This window comes from Drosophila albomicans, chromosome 3 (assembly GCF_009650485.2).
Source record: "Drosophila albomicans strain 15112-1751.03 chromosome 3, ASM965048v2, whole genome shotgun sequence".
Taxonomy (NCBI): domain Eukaryota; kingdom Metazoa; phylum Arthropoda; class Insecta; order Diptera; family Drosophilidae; genus Drosophila; species Drosophila albomicans.
Genome location: NC_047629.2, coordinates 53248037 through 53265915, shown reverse-complemented (window position 1 = coordinate 53265915; position 17879 = coordinate 53248037). Strand labels below are relative to the sequence as shown.

Here is a 17879-nt window from a genome sequence, read left to right as displayed (position 1 = left end):
GAGTCGCAGTCTCAGTCTCAGTCCCAATCCCCTTGCTGACTCAGTTTGCCAGTTTGAATGGCTTTCGCGGCATGTGCCACATGCCCGGCAAAACATTTTCCACGTCATCACGCTGGGGCATCCGCATTGTTTGCGCAGGCAAATGGCCATCGACGGCAGCGACGGCGGCTTCCTCTCTTACTGTTTGCAACACGAGACGAGTTGCTAAAGGCAACAGCAACGGCAACATAATCCATCCACCACGCGGGGCACGTAGCAAAACTCACAGAGCATTTTGGGGTCACCATTTTGTACAGCATCAGCTTCAAAGAGAGAGAGAGTGAGGGGAGCAAAGCAAAGCAAAGAAAAAAAACGAAGTGAAAAAAGGGCAGACAAAGTTATGCTCCCAAAGGCGGACACTGAAGCACTCTAGTCGTAGAGAGTCGAGTCGCCACATGCCGCACGTAGCAAAGAGCCAGACACAAAAGGCAGCTAGCAGCAGCAGACGCAGTCAGAGACAGAGACAGAGACCCAAAGCCAGTCACCGAGTCAGAGTCAGACCCATAGCTAGAGCTACTTACGAGCATTGTTTGTCGAGGCGAGGGTCGAGCTGCCTTTGCCAGTTGGGGATTCAACGGACAGACGGGGACTGCGAATGGGATTTCCACATTGACTAGCTCTGCGTCTCTGCTAGACAGAGGCTGACATTGGCTTTGGCTTTGACCTTACCCATGGGCTTGACACGCAACTTTCATTGACTGCCTGCCGACGGTCTCTCTTTCGCTGTCTCGCTGTCTGGCTGTCTGCTGGGTTTCCCTTTTTGCTTTCAAGGTCGCGTTTGCCTCGTAAAAAGTTCTCTAATTTAATAGTCATTCACACAGTTTGCGACGTCATAACCCAACACACACACACACAGACGCACACATTAACACAGTCTCAGTCATAGATCCCGCAGCTTTGTGTCCCTTTTTCGACCAAGGCGCGCAGTCAATTAGACTGCGATTATGTTGTCATTGCTCCACTTGACTGCGGATGTCCTTCATATTAAACATTACCCAGATCATTCAGCAAAATGTGGCAGCATTAAATGAAGCCAGCCAATTTATGGCCTTCAAAAGGGTCTTTAAAATTAGACTATTTAATAATGATGACTTCAATGATAGCACGTCAAATGATAACTTTAAAAAGAGTGAACTGAAATAATGTAAGAGAGAAAACATAAGAACATTATCCATATAAATTTATTTAAGTTAGGTTTCAGAAGAATTATAAAATATTAATAAACAACACAGTTCTGCATCACAAATATAAAACACATCTTTAATCAATACAATCTAAAGAAATTTAGAGAAAATCAGGTAGAGAATAAGAGAAAGAGAGTCAAAACTTTAATTGAATATTAAACAAATTATAATAAATAGCTTGTGAATTTTACCTTAATATAATTCAAATAATAATAAATATTTTGTGATTTCAACAACACGCAATGAAATGTTGAAATTTGAGAAGAAGAATGTTATGAACTTCTTTGCTGTTCAGCAATGAATAAAAGTTTAATCATCAACAAATACTGAGCATATGTAAATAAATTAAAAAAAAAACGAAGTAGTTAGAAATCAATGGAACACTTACTCGGACGGAGTAATGATATAGTAGATCTCTATGAATAAAACTACCTAAAACTACAAGGAGCAGTCATTTGATATGAAGACTCGATGTATGCATTAGACGCAAATAACTGAATCAAGTCTTTTTACTAGTTTATGGAAAAATAACACCAATTGTATAAATGATTAGGGGAATACCAAATGCAATTACGAAATTCTTATTATTATATTGATTGTCATAAGGAATGCAGTTCCTTTTACAATGAGATGAGCCAAAGCTACTAAGAGCTTCAGACAATTATGAAATTATATTTATTGGCATTACTAAATATATTTCTACATAAACTACGGAAGACAACAAAGAATCAATTATGGATATTGATGATTTAATATTTGTATTGGATGATAAGAACCATGAGGAATAGGAATATCAATATTATCAATGGAAAAATAAACCAAAAGTTAGATACAATAATTGGGTTAGAATATTCCTAACTATTCGTTCGAAGCAGGAATAGCAAATGAATGCTACTAAATCGTATAGGAATGCTATTAAATATAGTACATAAATTATGTATAATTCATTAAATTTATAAAGAAAAGAATAAATTTGAATTTAAATTTAATTTTAGGTAACAAAATTTAAATTTATAAACAACTGAGGCAAACGTCATAAAAAAAAGGGAAAGGCAACTATTGATAGTCCTTTTTAGTTGCCTTCATTTTCGACTGTCAACGGGAGCTGCTCAAGTCAGGGATGCCGAAAACTTTGCGCTTAAGTTTTGCCACGAACTGTGGCACGCAACTTGAGAACGGTGTCGGTTGACGATGTCGATGTTTGGTTGTCAGTTGTCAGTTCTTAAGTTGCCACCCCGAAAATCAAAAGACACCTCACAGTGTTTTGGGTCATAAAAAGTTGAGCAAAAGTGAAGAGTCATTCACAGAGCACAGAGAGAAACGCGCATTTGCCATGCCACATTGCCACATTGTGTGTGCTGTGTCCTTGGCAACAACTCTCCTAGTGCAGTGGCTGGTGGCATGCCACAGTCTGACGTTTAATCTGACGATTTGTCTTGTGGCAACAGCTGTGTTTATGTCCACAACTCGTAAGCTGGTTGCCCCGTCAATGAAGCGTTGATTATGTCGTCATTGCTGCCACACACACACCAACAAACATACATGCCACACGCAGACTGCGCCCCGCTGTGGAATACACATACTCACTTGACATTCCTCTGGCAAGCCCATAAAAACGCAGACGACAAGCAGCAGCAGCCAGAGCAACAGCCAGAGCAACTTGCCACTTGCCACTTCCTTAGCCAAATCACGTTGCTTCATAAAACGGGGGAACGTGCAACAAGTCGCCACTCGTATTCCTTGGGCTCCGTCTGCTCTGTCTGCTGTGGCATCAACTGGCTGCGTGCCTCTAACGTTGCCACGCTTGACATTGAACAGCGGCAACAACTGTGGCAGCAACTGTGGCAGTGGCAACAGCAGCCGCTGCTTCTTTAAGTTTTGCTGCGGTTGAGCAGCCGTTGGTCTGCTTCACGTCTTCAACACACTTGCAACTCGTCTCCTTGTTCTTTGCCTTGCTCTTGACTTCAGTTCTCGTTCTTCGCTTTGGCTGCTGCTGCTGCCGTTGGCATTTAGTATGCCACCGCTGCAACTGTTGCTGCTGCTGCCTGTTTTCCGGCAACAGTTGCAAAGTTAGTCCATGTTGTTGCCGCACAGCCTTTTGGTGGCTGCCGTTTTTGGTGAAAGTGAACCGAAGTTTCATGCCATGCCATGTCCCAGTGACCAACAACTAGCAACCAACAACAGCAGCAACCAACAACAGCTGCCAACAGTTGCTGCCTTTTTTGGCTACCGAAATATTCAGGTCGCCTGGCGTTTGGCAGCTCGTGACCTTTATCGTCCAAACCAAACGAAACGAAACGAAAAAAAAACAGGCAACAGGGGCAAGGACAATGCCACAAAACGTGGCTGCCACACTCCGCTGACACCTACACAAATCGCAAGTGCAATCCAAACCGTGGCAACGCGTCAGCTGCCGGCTGAATTCCATGTTGTTTGCATGTTGTTCCTGTTCCCATGTTGCAAGCATTTTTGGCAAAGCTTCACTCCCAACCATTTGTGTGCTTGTCCGTTTGTTCGTGTCGGTGTCGGTGGCCACCGCGGCCTTTTGTTGCCCCAGAGGCTGCCTCCGACCCCTCTCTCTGACTTTTGCCACTTGCCACTTGCCACTCGCTTTGGCATTGCCATGGCCAATGTCATCGCTGTCCGCGTCGCCAACTGCAACTTGTTGCCGCTTCGCATCGCATCGCATCGCATCGCGTCATGCAATCTGCAATTCGCGTTCCAACTCCATGTGCCTGCCACACACACAAAACATTCGCGACTGCGACTGCCTCTGCGAGTGCTTTGCATAGGTTCTGCTCCCTCTTAATGGTCATCCGCGGCACGCCAGCAAAACACTTTACTACACTCGCCACACAGCAATTAAACGCTTTAACACATTTGCCAATGATCGAAGATAGTTCTTTTGGCCAACGAGAGAAATATGTAAAAAGAAAATTTATTGATTTTTTAAAATATGTATACAAAATTAATAACCCAGAAAAATACTCAAAAAAATTATGCCAAAATATATGTTTTTGGTATATTGATGTACTAGTTTACCAAAACATGCCAAAATATACATTCGAATATACTGTAAAAATACTATAAACATCAAAAACTATGTTAAGTATATTGGCATAGTACTGCATTCGAAATATACCAAAATCATACTGAATTATGTATTCGAATATACCACAAAAATACTGAAAATATATCAAACACTATGTTTTGATATATTGGTATAGTTCTACATTAAAAATATACCAAAAAATACTAAACTCTTAATTGGAATATACCGCAAAATACTAGAAAATATACCAAAAGCAATGTTTTTTATAAATACTAAAACATCAAAAACTATATTTGGTATTTTGGTATAGTACTACATTCGAAATATACCAAACTTATACTAAACTATGCATTCGAACATATCGCAACAATACTGAAAATATACCAAACGCTATGTTTTGATATGTTGGTATAGTTCTACATTCGAATTATACCAAAAAATACTAAACTCTTAATTGGAATATGCCGCAAAATACTAGAAAATATACCAAAAAGCTATGTTTTTGATAGTTCATTCAAAATATACCAAAGCGTGCTAATTTTTTTTGTCGATTTCCTAAAGGGAGAAATTCTTCACTTATTCTTAGCTGTAAAATAATTTATAACAACCTCCCAAAACACCTTTATTATCCGGGAACATAATTTAGTTCTAAGACTTATTCCGTTACTATTGAACTCTTACTCAAAATCTGTGCTTAATTTAAACAGTAATTTAGACAACTATTTAAATTTAAGCAGTCCCGAGCTTTCACTTAATCCGCTGTCAAATAAATCTATCTAATAAATGCAGCAATGCTTCTCTTCTCACGAGAATCCCACACTTTGTCAGCTTCCTTGTTTTTGCAACTCTCTTTTTTTAGGAGTGTGTTGCACAGTGTAAGCTGTGGCATATTCTTGCGTGGCGTGCTGTGCATTTTTTGTTGCTGTTCCTGCTGTTGCTGTTGCTGCAACACCCACGCCCACGCCCACGCGTTTGCCCGGCTGTCCGACATTGCAAATGAAGTGAGTTTTTTGCCGTATCAAAAAAGCAACGTGCAACGTGCAACGTGCAACGTTTGCGCAACGACGCGTCGTTGGCGGCAATTAGTCAACACACACACACACACACAGCGGGAAGGGAGGAGGGGCAGCAGCAGTGGCATGCCCCGGCGATGCAATCAGCTGTCACAATGTTTGGACACGAACAAAAGCAGCAGAGAGTTGGTCGGCGCCCCGAGGCGCCACTAGCCGGTTGCCACTTGCCACTTGCCACCGCCAGAGTGCGGCTTTTCGTTAAAGTTGAATGGCAGCCGCACACTGCACTTAACGTCTAATTAGGCGCCGCTCAAAAGCCGCTCAACGGGTTGCAGGACAGACTTTGGCTTCAGCTGAGGCAGAGGCAGAGGCCTCGGTCTTGGCTTTGGCCACACAATGTCAAAGCATGTCCGCGACTCTTGGCCACACCTTGGCCATCACTCAAAACACACACAAAAAACGCGTATAAAAAACCAAGTAAGAAAGCTGCAGTCGAGTGTGCTCGACTGTGAGATACTCGCTACTCATTTTGGTATTACCACAAAAATAATAAAAACGGATCAAGAGATGTGTTTGGTATATTGATAAATTACTACATTCAACATATACACAACGAATGTTCCGCAAAAAATACTAAAAATATACCGAAGGCTATCTTTGGCATATTGATATAGTACTAGATTTAAAATATATCATATAGTACAAAAATATACCGAATTAATTTATCGCAAAAATACTATACATATACCGAATTCCATATATGGTATATTTATATAGTATATATACCAAAGACATTATTTGGTATATTTATATAGAATATATACCAAAGACATTATTTGGTATATTGATAGAGTATATATACCAAAGGCTGTATTTGGTATATCAATATAGTACTATATCCAAAAGATACCAAAGAGTACAATCCATACCAAATTATTATACCGCAAAAAATACTAAAAATATACCAAAGGCTATCTTTGGAATATTGATATAGTACTAGATTTAAAATATGCCAAATAGTACAAAAATATACCGAATTAATATATCACAAAATATACTAAAAATATGTCGAAGTCTATATATGTTGTATTTATATAGTATATACCAAAAACATTATTTGGTATATTGATATAGTATAAATACCAAAGGCTATATTTGGTATATCAATATAGTACTATATCCAAAATATACCAAAGAGTCCAAGCCATACCAAATTAATATACCGGAAAAAATACTAAAAATATACAAAATTCTATATTTGGTACATTAAGATAGTAATATAATCAAAATATACTATGAAGTAAAGAATATACTAAATTAATATACCGGAAAAAATACAAAAATATAACAAATGCTAACATAGTAATATATTCAAAATATACTATGAAGTAAAGAATATACCAATTGAATATACCGAAAAAATACTAAACGAATCTAAAGCTTTTGGCTTTTGACTCTGATCAAGAATGTAAATAAAATAGGGTCGGAAATGCCTCCTTCTGCCTGTTACACATCCACAAAGTTATAATACCCTTCTTCCTTCTATCAGTGGCGGGTATGAAAAAAAGGAGGGCAGCAGCAGCAGCTTATTTTCGACGGCGGCGCCTCAGTGGCTACCTCAGTGGCAGTCAACGAGGCAGCAGGCAAACTACTTTGCTAAGGAGAGACTGCCACCAACCGTGACAGGCAGCGGCAAAAGACTCTGTGATTGCAACGACGACGACGACGACGACATGCGGCGACTCCTACGTGAGAGCTGCAGCTGACTGTGGTCGTTGTCTCTGCCTCTGACTTTGAGTCTGACGCTGACTCTGACTGTGGTGCTGGCGTTGGCAATGATACCCAAAGAGCTTACATGCGGCTCGTAAAAAACAGAGCCACGGGCCAGGCCAGACACAAGGCAGGCAACAAGCAACAGGCAGTCAATGGGGCAACTGGCAACAGACAATTTGTCGTCCAACAGCAGCAGCAGCAACTTGGCAACACTTGTGATGTCCCAAACCGAAACGTAATCGAGACGAGGCGCAATTGCCAGTAGCAGACTTTTGGCACACGCAGCACGTGAGTCGACAAGTTGTTGGTTGTGGTTGATTTTTATGAAAGCAAAAGACTGCGATCTGTGGCACTTAAGCTGAACAATGAACAACAGCCAAAGCCAAAGCCAGGCAACAACAGCTGCTGTCTTTCGACGCAGTCCCCGAGGCACAACCAATTGAAATCTGAGCGAGGAGGCGGAGAGGGCTGCATGTCAATGTCAAGGCTGCGCTTTTTTTTTTTGGGCCTTGCTTTCAAGGTTGTCGCACTGGGCCAAGGTCAGGCGAAAAATAAATACAACCAACAAAAAAGAGGCGGCTAATAATAAGTAGCAAACAGCAACAGCAAAAAAAAAAGGTCATTGCGCTTCATTATGTCCGTGTCCGGGGCGTCAGCTTAACCCTTCTGCTTCTGCTTTTGCTGCTGCTTTTGCTTGTGGCACGCGCACGCACTTGACCCTTTTGAGTTGCCACAGCAGCAAACAGTGAGGAAAGGATGGGAAGTAAAGCATATTGTGCGCAAATATCCTTGGGCTATTGAAAAGGACTTGCTGCGGCTTCATGTTGTTATTTGTTATTTGTATCCTTGTATCCTTTTTCGGGCTGCCAAATGTCGTCAACCTTTTTCCAAGTTCGGTTTTTTTTCGGCGTTGCCTTTTGTTGCCTTTCATTTCGTCTGCCGCCTTAGCAACTGTTGCTGCTGTTGCTGAGAAGTCAAGGACCTGCAATTTGCATGTCCTTTGGCGAAAAGTTTTTTCTTCCTGCTGACCGGCTTAGACAGCGGGTACAGACAGACAGAGAAGCGTCTGGGCCACGTCTGAAGGGGCAATCCCCAAAATAAAGCAGCTGCCAAGGATTTTTTTTTTCATCTCTTGCAAAAATTGTTTACGCATTTTCCTAGCAAGTTGATTGACCTCGAGTTCAACAGGCTTCTTTTTGGTTGCGTTCGGGTTTGCTGTTTTTCCGTTTATTAAATCAATTTGCCTGCATCTGACATTTAAATTCAATTTAAGGCTAACGATTTTCTACTTCGACCTTTTTTCATTCTCATTTTTTTGCTGTGTGCGTAATTAATTCTTCTTGCAACAGCAGCAGCAACGACAGCAAACAATAAAATTTACAACTTTACGCATACACAGCCTTAAACAAAAGCCAAGCACTTCCGCTTCCTGCACACACACACACACACACACGCACACACACACACTCTCGAAGCAGACAAAATTGCAGCAATAAATTTGAAATTCAATTTAAAATGAACATAAATTGCTTAAACTTTCGAAGCATGTCATTTTTAAAACATTTTTCAACTAACACACACACACACATGCTCCATACACACACTGACACACACACACACGCAGCTATAAAGCGCATTAAGCGCTTTAAGGCACAAAATGCTGCCATAAAAATCGTTTGCTCGTTAATTTCTTGTGTACTTGTTTTTTTTTATTTACTGCCCTCGCCTCCTCCTCTGCCCCCTCTCTGCCTTCGCTCTCTCTACCCTTCTCTCTCTCTCACTCATGCTGTCTCTCTTCTTCTTTTGCTTTCTCACTCCCTCTCTCGCTTGCTCTCTCGCTGCTCCAGCCATTTGCTCACTCTCTCGCTGTCTTGCTCTTGCCTTGTCTTACGTGCCCCCAACCAGCAGCTCGAGCAACCCCCAAAGCAGCCCCAACCCCCACACACACTCACATATACACACACACACACACACATTCAACTGTTCTCAGCTGTTGTTTTTGTTGCTTGCTTTGCGCTCCCATATAGCTTCAGCAACTTCAGCAAACGTCTGTATGTATGTGTGTATGTATGTACATCCACATACACATACACTTGATAAATGTGCATGCCCACTCACACATACACACATACAGACAGCTACATACATATATAAGTATATGCCATGTTGTCTATATAGCACATCAAACGAGGGCTGCTTTAAGAGTAAGCTTCTTTGAGAGAGTTTTCTTACAAATTGTTTATCAAGCAAAATTATGAAATGTATGGATTTATATAAAATTTTAAATTTATATTATTGTAAAATTTTAAATTTATATACAATTCAAAATTTGTATTATTACTTATATGTTATAATATAATGATATGAATCTATAATATAATAAATCGGTTAGCGGGATGCTAATTTAATCAATAGCTATACTACAAATCTATAATAGTCTAACAAGTTAAAACAATATACCAATTCCCTTAAAAACAATTTATGTTTTCTTAAGGCAGCAAAAGAACAGATTAAAGGAATAAAAACACTTTTTTCCCTAGACTTTGATTAATTAAATTACAGAAATAAAGCACAAATAATTATTAAAATAATTATTGAATAAAATAAATCAACGAATCAATGAAACTTTTGTATCCCATTAACATTGTATTGGAACGAAAACGATGTTAAACTAAAACAAAAATATTAAAACGACTAGCAGAGAAAAGTAATATAAAAAAAGTTTCTTGTATCATGTAGAGATTATGTTGAATGTGAAAAGTTCTACAAAAAATTGAAAAAAGAAAAACGCAAACTAAGTTGCCATGCCTTAAAACAATTTTTGATAAAATAATAATTGATTACATTAGTCACAATCGAGTAAGAAAAACGGACAACATGAGCATCTGCGTATTTAGAATGAAGAATGATATATTGAAGTTTCAATTTCGAGGCTTGGACTTAAGTATTACGCACTTCACTTATTCACTTATTTGTCGTTAAATGAAGTTTATATTAATATTTAAAAACTGCACATTTATCATGTATGTATATAATAAAAGTAGTGGACAATCTTAACTCTATATTCGAACAATTTCATTAATGAAAGTTAGTTTCTTTCAAAACAAATGATGTCTCATGGAGTTGGCATTCACATTCTTTGAACCAGCTGAACATACTTTTGGAGTTGCACTCGCTACGAGTCTGAGTCTGTTGAGCGAAAAAAGTAAGCAAGAAAAGCGACGACGACGACGTCGACGACGACGACGACGACGGCGACGTCGGAGTTGGCGATGGCAGCCGTAAAGCTTTTCAATTGCCACCCCCAACTCCTGGCATACGAAATGCGCGTCTATAATGCCTTATATAAACAAGCACAAGCACATACAATAAATACAAGCATACACATACATACATACATATCTGTCTGTGTGTGTGTGGAAGGAAGGGGGCGTGGGTGGTGGGCGAGTGGAGTCGCTTTAATTTTGGCATGCATTAAGTGCGCTCTCGGGGGTTGTTTCCGTTCGCGTTCAGCTATTTTTATTATACGTATTTTTATTTATATTTTCATTTTCGTGCTTTTCTCATTTCTCTTTTGTTTTTGTTTCTTCTTCAATTTGGTGTGTGTGTTTCGATTGCTTTTGCTTTAAGTTTTGACTTTAAGCCGGCGCGCAATTTTTCATAGCATACTTTTGTGCGTGGCTTCAGCTTGAGTTTGATGCTCGAGTTGTTGTTGTTGCTGTTGCTGTTGCCGGCTGCTCTTCGCATTTTGCCAGGCAATTTGCAATTTGCAATTTGACTCAATGCTGAGTGCTGTTGCCGGTTGCTCCTCTCCCTCTCCTCCCCTTTCCCCCCTTTCGCTGCTGCTGCACGACACCCTCGGGAATTGACTTTAAGCCATTGTTCGTGTGCGCAGCTACAAACACCACACACACACATACACAGAGACAGACACTCACACACACACACATTGTCTGTGATTAGTTCAACCCTTAAAACATGAAAACGGCGCCATTGCATTGGCATTGCTCATACGACGCGTTCGCCCGCCGTTGTCTGCTGTCTGTTGTTGTTGCTTCGTTGTCTTTGGCAGTCAACTTTTTGCACACACATATGCTTGGCAACTAATTTTCTTTGTTTTTCAATATTTTCTGCGCTTTTATCGCATTCTCTTTGTGCTCTCGCTTTCTCTCTCCTTCTCTATCTCTGCTTTCTCTGCAGCCTCCCAAAGATCTGCTGCTGCTTAATGCAATGTCACAGCAAACGTCGTCTGGCTGCTGTCCCACTCCACCTTCGTCTGCTGCTGCTCTTAACCCCTGCCCCCTGTCCCTTGCCCCCGCAGCCGCATCTTCCACTTTGAACTGCCAAAACGGTCATAGACATGCCTCGAACTTTGTCACATTGCAAATGCATGAGCACAACGCTCTTCTTGTTGTTGTTGTACATAAGTCTGCCATGAATGTGCGTTATCTCTGTCTCTCTCTTTGACTCCCCCTCTCTCTCTCTCTCTCTACCACTCTTCTTCGCGCTGTCCTGTCTGCCTTCGGTGCCTAATGCACATTTGATGGCACTCGCTAATTGCTTGATTGGCAATGCGATTTCCCACGCACGCGAGAGTCTGCAACTTATCCACTGACAAACAACAAAGAGTGAGAGAGAGGGACAGAGAGAGATGGATTGTGGTAGATAGAGCAAGAAGCGGGTAAACAGCTGCACTGCAAATGGAACTTTTGGGCGATTCGAAACGTTGCGATAAGCACGAAAGGAATTAAACATAAATTATAATTAATAAAGCGAATTCAGAACGCCCTCACACACACACATACAGACACACACAAACAATGAGCTAGGCAACAGATCACGTTTAAAGGGCGTGGACAACAACAAAGCATAAATAAGAAAGCGAAAGGTTGGCCATGAATTACCTGGTATCAAGAATATAGGAAAAATAGTAAAATAATGAATAATAATAGTAAAAATAAAATATAATATACTAAATTATAAAATACTATATACTATACTATACAATAATATACTATACTATACTATAATATACTATACAATACTATAATATACTATACAATAATATACTATACTATACTATAATATACTATACTTTACATACACAAATCAAAGAACAAATTTCTATAAAAGCTTCATAATAATCATTTATAGAAATGCATATAGTAACATTCAAAAAGATTTGATTATGAATTCGAAAAAAAAACACATAAAAATACCTTTCAAAAGAATATTATCACAAATTGTAAATAAATATGTACAAGATACAGCTTTGTCGTAAGCTGCTTGAAATACTTCATGAAATTTATAAAAGTTTCATTTCTTTTTCGAAAGTGAAGAAAAAGAATTTTCACACAATTTTAACTAGACTCGAATAAAGAGAAGAATTTATTATGATTAGCCACTCTATAAACTACTCTATAAAATCAAGCTTGCCTATCCTTTGATATAAATAACTAAACTCGTCTTCATTCTTTATTATGTGATTTATAATAAAACATATCTTGAATGTTGAATAGCTTTTAAGATAAATGTAGTATAATCCTTCCTTACAAAAACATGAGAAGAATATTTTTGATATTATCCTGTTATACAAAAAGTAGCGAAAAATATAGTGTAATTTTTAAAATGTTTTAATGACTTACAAAAAAAAAAAAAAAAATTCTGAGTAGAAACAGTTCCATAATAATCAATGTTGCAACCTGAAAAGTTTTAATAAGTTGACGACGTTTGCTGTGACATACCATTACGCAGCATCAGATCTTTGTGAAATAATCATTCTTACAATCTGAAAAGTTTGCTAATAAATGGTGTGAAAGAATCTTAAGACAAAGTAGGTCTTCTAAGCATCTAGATAAGAGCTTCAACCAAATATGGCAACCTTAAGCTTGAAAGACTCTGAGATATAGCACCTCGAACAGATGGACAGACAGACAGACAGACAGACAGATAGCTAGACTCGGTTAAATCTTTCAGTAGAAGCTGATTCAATTTGCTCACACAATCATCATGCCCTTTTTGTCCTTCTGCTTACCGAGTATAGAAATCGAAAACAGCAGCAGCAACGGGAACAACAGAAAAGAGTGCAAAAAATATATGCACAATATTTGCGCTGCATTAAATTTCATGTTGTCTCGCCTTCTCCCTTGCACCCCCGCATATACGAATGCAGCTCCCCCGATCGCAGTTCCTGCTGCAATCGCTTGCAAAAATGGCACAGCAACAAAATGAAGCAGCAACAAAAACAACAAAACAGCAAACACATAAATTACAGGCGAGTAAAAACAACAAGGAACGAAATGAAAAGCAAAGCCAAAAGAAACGAAAAGAAATACAATGCAAAAGGAACAGCAGAAGAAGCAGTGGACTAAGAGAGAAAGAGAGAAGAACACAAAAACAACGGACGACAAGAAAATGCAAAAAAAAATGAAAATGATAAATTGCAAACTGCACATAATTATGCAATTAAAGTTCGACGTTGTTGCAGTTGTTGCTGTTGCTGTTATTATTATTATTGCCTGGGTTGGGCCAGCAACAGCAACAACAAGAGGCGACTTTGCCTGCAAGTAACAGCTGCAACAGCAACAACAACAAAACAGAACAAACAGCACAACAACAAAAAGTGCAACAGTCGCTTGGCTGATTGTTGATGGTTTGCCTGATTGTTTTATGCCAGGCCAATGTAAACAGCAACAGCAACAGCAACGACAACAGCAAAGGCAACGCCAACAACAACAACAACAAGGAGAAACAGCAGCAACATTAACAACAAAAGCAACAGCAACAACGATAAGCAACAGCAGCTACAACAAAAAAAAAGCAAAGCAAAAGAAAACTTGACAAGAAATCTATTTAAGTTGGAACAATACGTTCAGCATTTGAGCCTGAGACAAGCTTATTAACATAGAAGAACTCTCTGCAGCTGAAGTTGAAGCTAAAACTGAAGCTGAAGCGTGTGAAAGACGCTTGGGAAAAGTCCAAAGTCAAAATGACAGATTGTTTATGCTGAACTGCAGATTAGCTGATTAGATTAATTGGCTATTGATAACAGACAATTTTCTTTTAAAAGCACAAATCAATAGGATTGAAAGAGAAAAAGATGTTCTAAGGAATGTAAACCTATGAAAGCTTTATTTAGTCATATACATTGCAAAATTCAATTCGGATTCAATAAAATAATCTTTGTATTGATATTTGTGCTTAACAACTATAACAAAATATATTGCCATTTAGAGTTCGAATGCAATAAATAAAATCTTTCTTCAGGAAAAATGAAAAAATCCTTAGAAATATAATATAATCTAAAACTGCAGTAAAATTTGGATGAAAAGTTAAAATTACCATATCCTGACGAAAAGAAGTGAATCTCAGAAAGTGTGGCTTTAATATCTAAAAATCATCACAAAATCATTGAAATATAATATAATATAATTTATAATAATAACATATAATATTATAGAATATGAATGGATAGCTGAATTTCATAAAGTTCCAGTTGAAATTAATATCGAAACTGTTTGTTGTTAATTTCATATTTCATTTCAACATCATTAAAATATACAACTTTATTATTATTTATTTTTTTTTTTTTGTGTTTAAGATACCACCAGAATATACAACTTTAATTTCTGAAACAAAATACATCGCTTTATTAAAAAGTTTCATTCTGAATTGAATGCGGAATTATAGATTATGACATTATTTCGAAAGCCGAATAAATTGTTCATTAAGAAGTTGCATTCTGAATTGAGTTTTGAATTTTAGATAATGATATAATTTCAGCAAGAAAATTAAATTGCTCACTAAAAAGTTTCACTTAAGTTAATAGAATCGTTTCTTCTAAAGATAAATCATAAATTCTGCTACTGTTATTTTGCTATTTAATTGGCTTAGTAATTAAAATAGAATAATTGATATTTTAACAAGACTCGATCTATAAAACCCAAAAGAGTTTGCTTCAAAAGAGAGCCAACTTATTAGATTTCATTTTGCGTTTTTTATAACTTTGCTTTCGCGTTCTTTGTAACTCGATTACGTATTATAATTAGTGCTATCTTTGCACGTTCCACACGAATTGTTCGCTTTGCAAATACGAAAAAAAAGTAAGTTGGAGTGGAGAAAATCTTGTTAGGTTTTGTTGCGTGGTGTTAATTGTGGCACTAAGTAACCGACTGTGTGTGGATGCCACACAATACTTGCTACATTGTTGTGTGTAGAAGGGAGCATTGACTTTGCGTGCTGATAAACATGCCACGCCCATTGCTTGTGCAAAATATCCAGCCCTACAATTTGCTGCAATTTCCTGGCCAATTTCGAACAGAGAAAGAGAGAGAGACAGAGGGAGAGAGAGAGAGAGAACTCTGCAGCTGTTGTCGCATAATTGTTGGCGCCTTTTGCAACAATTGCTGCTCTCAATTATGAAATAATTTTTTAATTTGTTTGTTTTATGCATCGAACACGCAACATGCTGCAACAACGCGAAAAGGGATTTTCATTTAATGAATTTATATATTTATTTGCTGGTTTCGCTTTGATGATGTTGCTCTTGCTGTTGCTGTTGATGTTGATGTCTTCGCTCAGTTTTATTATATAAATTATTAATTTTAATTTTCTGCATGCAACACAGTCCAATGCACAGTCAGGGCCAACTATGTACTATGGGGAAATTTAGCACTTTAAGTGATTAATTAATATAACGAGTAAACTAAAATAGATTTTTAAAGCAACTTTTGGTATCTTGTTACTTTATGCCTAAGGAATCTATATTTTAAACGTTAGTTTTATCAAATTTTACCCGCAATGCGTTTAAAAATTCGTCACGCACCCAAAAATTTAAAAAATTTAATAGAAAAATCCATTTTTAGATGGCAAGATATAAAAATCTAGTCCGAATATGTTTTCGGGCTTAACAGTCGACTTTACAGCTGTTGAACTTACAAGAACTGTTAACTGTTCACATTTTGAATATCAGGCTTAACAGTTTGATGTTATGTTAATGCATTGACCATCAAATTTTTCCAATTGAGACACTTTTTAAAGATGCGATAAAAGTAATGAAAATATAAATCATAATTTGACTATCGCATTTGCTTTCGGATTTAACATATGAGTTTACAGCTGTTAAACTCACAAACACTGTTAAGGAGTTAACATTTTGAGTATGAACCATAACAGTTTGATGTTATGTAAATTTTTCTAATTGAAACATTTTTTAAAGATGCGACATAAAGTGATGAAGATATAAATCATAATCAGACTAACGTATTTGCTTTCGGATTTAACTGTCGACTTTACAGCTGTTAAACTCACAAAAACTGTTAAGTAGTTAACATTTTGAATATCAGGCTTAACAGTTTGATGATACGTTAATGCATTGCTTAATGAATTTTTCTAATTAAGACACTTTTTAAAAATGCCAGATAATGTGATCAAATTTCCCATAGTACAATGGCAACACCTACACAAAGAACCACACACACATAAACATTTGCTCACGCACATGCACGAATTTGTGGGCACGCCCTTCTGCAACAACATTTTCAGCCCTGCCCCACCAACATCATTATTATCTGAACGTAATCATCATCATCATCGCCATCATCATCATCATCATCATCATTGCTGTTCTTTTGTGTCTGGCAATTAATTTTAAATTGGGCGTGCATACGAAAAATATTCGTAGTTTTCTTCCTTTACATTTTACGCGACGGTAATGTGCACTTTATGCTTGTATTGGTAAAGTACACGTGTGTGTGTGTATATTTGTGTGTGTGTTGATTTTGTCGTGCACTCTGGAGGCAAAAGCAAACTGTATGGAAAAGCAAAAAACCAGAAACCTGTATTAAATGAATTTTGAGCGTTTTTAATTTTTAATGCGCTCCGCTTGACGTTGTTGCTCCACACCTTTCTCTTCCCTCCTCCTTCTCCTCTTCCTTCTCCTTCTTGTTGTTGTTGTTGTCATTATAGTACGTGTTGATGTTGTTGTTGTTATTTGCTTGCTTGCATTTTCCGCACATTTGCATTGCACTTTTGGTTTCGGGGCGTTGACTGAGTCTCAACATCACCAGCAGCATTCACAGCATCCACATCGACAGCTTCTCCAGTCTGCAGTCTTCACTTGTTTTACATTTTCGGATTTAATGAAGTGGCAACTTGAATTCTAATGAAATTTATTACAACAGCGCATTAAATTCTATTATTTTAATTAAACAATAACTAACAATGAAGTTTTGCAGTGGATCAAAGCTTTTGCTTTATCACAAGCTCTTGAAGTTGGCAAGCCAAATTAAATTTTAAAAGCTGATTAAATGCTTGCTAAATAATATATGCAAAATGTAGCTTCAGCAATGGGAAAGTTTTCTTCATTAGTAATAAATGAAAAAATTCTTATCGATTTTCTTTTAAATTAAGAATAGAATAAAGTATTTTATTCATCAGAGATTCTTAAAGTTAAGCAGCCAAACTTAGCATTAAAAGCAGATCAATAGGTCCTTGACTATGTAAGTTTGTTATGTGAGTTGACTATAAAAGATCTTTTTTTTCTATTTACTTATTAATTTGATCAAATTATACAATGAAATAAACAATTGAATAAAGCTCTTTCTTCATCAAAAACTCATAAAATTAGGCAGAGCTTAGAAGCAGATTAAAAGCTTTTTCAATATAAGCATAAATATATACATTATATTAAGTAAATTAATGTAGTTAGTTGTATTAATTTGTATTATAATTAAAGATAATATTTATTCACTTATTTATTTAATCCAATGAAGCTTTTCTTTGTAAGCTGAGCTTTAAATCAGATAAAAAGCTCAGTGA

The 17879-nt window shown here is 37.6% G+C and overlaps 1 protein-coding gene across 4 annotated transcripts in view; it reads left to right on the top strand.

The window, feature by feature from the left end:
- Positions 1 to 17879, top strand: part of LOC117570891 (methylcytosine dioxygenase TET) — a 128605-nt gene that overhangs the window by 28997 nt on the left and 81729 nt on the right. The gene's annotated exons all lie outside the window — the stretch shown is intronic.